Raw genomic sequence first — 3,282 nt, forward strand, 5'->3', positions numbered from 1 at the left:
TGAGGGACAGCTAATTTTATTTCAGAGCCCTCCTATCCCCTGACTGCACAATCCCACTGCCACTGAAGCTTTTTTTAGAGCTTTTTTTTTCAATGCCTTCCATGTTCAGTCACTGAAATGCACTTCCCTCAGCTTCCTGCCCCTCCTTCTCTAATAAATCAACACATGCATTTTGTCAATCAAGATGACATTACAGTATGCCATGAATGGGGTGGAGGTAAAACTCAATAATGTTCTTCTACTGAGGTTCCTGCCCAAATATCCACAGGTTTCTACAGGTTTCAATCGGGATCCAATACCAGATCAACTGAAAACAGATGCAATCAAGTGTGACTTCTGATTGGTTGAAAAGTTGCAGACAAACAGGCCTTTAAGACACCTGCAACAATTTCTTAACTTATACTTGATCAAACCATGGCTTATCTTTTATTGCAGTCTGTTTTTGTGGACAGCCTGCTGCAAATGTCTGGTTATTGCTTTGCTCATTACCTCAATCTCAAGGTAAAGTATTCTGTTATATCTGCTTTGAGTAATGTCTGTGTCCAGCATTTGAAACAGCATAAAGCGCTCCTGTTCTCCTGTTCAAACAATGTCTTAAAACCCACACGGATCCCAGTGGGGCAGGCCCAAAAGAAGAAGGTGTTTCAAATTTTTAAATTGGGCCACTTCTATAATAAAGGCTCGGAGTGGGTTCAAACTGTGCAGCTGAGACCTCTGAGGCCCAGAGAGAGGAAATAGGTTGTTCTTCTAGTCTCAGCTGGATGTATGGTGGCCTAGTCTATCTTCGTAATGCCCCAAAAGGAAAGGAATTAGTTTGTAATGCCATAAGATCTGCCCACCTATAGTGGAGACATACTGTAGACTTCTTCCCATGCTTTGCTTTGAGAGAGTATTAAAAGGATGTAAGATGAAGAAAAAAGGGAGAGCTAAACTCTCTCCTACAGTATAATAAAGAATTAATATAATATAAAAACACATTTATAGTGTTCTGTGACACGTTCCTATCAATTTTCAATTACCTGAAGCAATCCATTAGGCAGTGCATTAAAAAAAACATGCAAGCCAGGAAGCAGTGCTGACTCTAATGCAATGGCCTTTTCAGTCACCTGAGCATAACCCAACTGCTTCAATTCCTCCAGCTCTTGGAGGAACTGGGTTGAAAGATTCGAGAGAGGGGTCCAACCAGCTCAATGAACCTGTGAGAGCTTCTTTAATAGACACACCAGAGCACCTGTAAGGAAGGATTGCAATATTTAAAGCTGCTGGATTTTTTTTATGATGTTTATTTGGCATAAATATTTACACATCTAATGTTGCTAAAACACCCTGTGATGAACTGGCATCAAATCAATGGTAATAGACCTAATTATTTAAAAAATGCATTATAATACAAATAAATTAATTTCTGTCATTTTAGATTATTGCAGCAATAGGGATATTTTAGATTATGAGCTCTTCATTTTAGAAGACATTAAGTATTTGGCTATGACTACTTATAATTCAGCTACCGGCATAAAATTTGTGCCAAATCTAATGTGTGGCCATGTGATCTGCTGTGGGGACACTGACCAGGGAGCAGCTGAAAGGACAGAACAACTTTTCACTTTCTTCCTGTGGTCTTTTTTGGACATCATTTTGCACTTTTGCTGTTGTACCTTAACTTGATTCACTTTGTTTTTGTTTCATTTCATTTCCCAGAATATTGAACAAATACAAAAAAAAACCATTCCTTTATCTGAAAAATATGGACCACACTCTTAAATGTGAGAACTTCCACAACATAAAGTTTCATGTTTTGATTCATGACACAACAGTATCATGTCACCAGATATTTTAAACAGATGCTATATTTATAGATTTAAACCAGTCTAAGCCAACAACAAGAAGCAATTTTCACGTACTTCATACAGACACCTCTTTCTTTTTTTTCCTGTCAGCACCCTTTGATGGTTACCAGTGCAGTGAAGTCATGCAGAGACTCCAGCCGAGTGTATCATTTTACCATCTCTTCGTCATTCTGTCCTCTTTCCTTGCCTCCAAACAGCTGTCTTTTTTAACACATATGCTGTCTTCTTTCCTCCTGGACACATCTCTTTTCTCATCATTCTCAGTATCCCTCACAGGAGCTCAGTGGTGACTTCCATTACACCCTCTCTGAGCTGTTACATATGACTGGTGACATGGAGGAGAATGAGTGAGACAGACAGTGAGATGGAAAATGAGGAGGAACACAGTCATCACAGTGGAGAATAATGAGCTACCTGCTCTCCACTACATTGCAGTTAGCTTGGAGAATGTCTGACACCTCTTTTGTCTCTACCACAGTCACACCTTCAAGAGGTCAAAGTTGCCACATCTTTAAAAGCAGATTGAATAGGTAGTGACAAGGCTTGACACTGTGGCAATATCCAGATCCTAATTCACTGACTTGAAGATCCATAATGGTGTGGGCCGATACTTTACATGGTTGTGTTTAGTATTTCTCACCAGCAGCATCACACTTTGTGATTGACATATGCAGCATAGTGCTACAAACATTATTTCAGATGCTTTTTAAAGGAATGTGGTTTGTAACTGTCATACTAAATATAGATATACATTCAAGGTATTTGGAAGATGACCTTATCCAGAGTGACTTACATTCATCTTATTTATACACTGAGCAATTGAGGTTTAAGGGCTTTGCTCAAGGGCCCAGCAGTGGCAGCTCGGTGGTCCCAGGATTAGTTTTCACAACCTTTGGGTCAGTAGTCTAATGCCTTACCACCATTTCTCTGAAAACTATTTGGTATCTTTTGGGTTTTATTGGACCTTGAATAATAATCACATCATTTTCCAAGATCCTAAGAGTCAACAAAATAGAGAAAAATCAAATAATGTTCACCATCACACGCACACACCTTTAGATATTTGGCAAGGTTTCACTTAAGCTTTCTTCCAGTGACAATCCTGAGCCTTTACTGATGACTGACATTCTGGACTTGGCTTTTGTATAGTTTATAAGTCTGCTTTATTCAGTTTGGTGATCACATCATCACCCTCGCTTGTCTTTCATGCTGGGTTTGCTTCACCCTTCTGCTCTGATCTTTTAATAAACATGCATTTGCATCCAAATGTTACCCACTTGATCTTTCTAATTTATGTGCAACGTCGCAGACAGTGTATCTCAGTGAGTTGGCCATGTCCCATAGAAATGATTATTCTCAAATAACAAATGCAGTTAAAATCAGTGGAAAACTGGCTGCAGTTTTGGCATCAGTTAAAAACATAACAATATCACCA

The sequence above is a fragment of the Tachysurus fulvidraco genome, chromosome 6 (genome assembly GCF_022655615.1).
Source record: "Tachysurus fulvidraco isolate hzauxx_2018 chromosome 6, HZAU_PFXX_2.0, whole genome shotgun sequence".
Taxonomy (NCBI): Eukaryota; Metazoa; Chordata; class Actinopteri; order Siluriformes; family Bagridae; genus Tachysurus; species Tachysurus fulvidraco.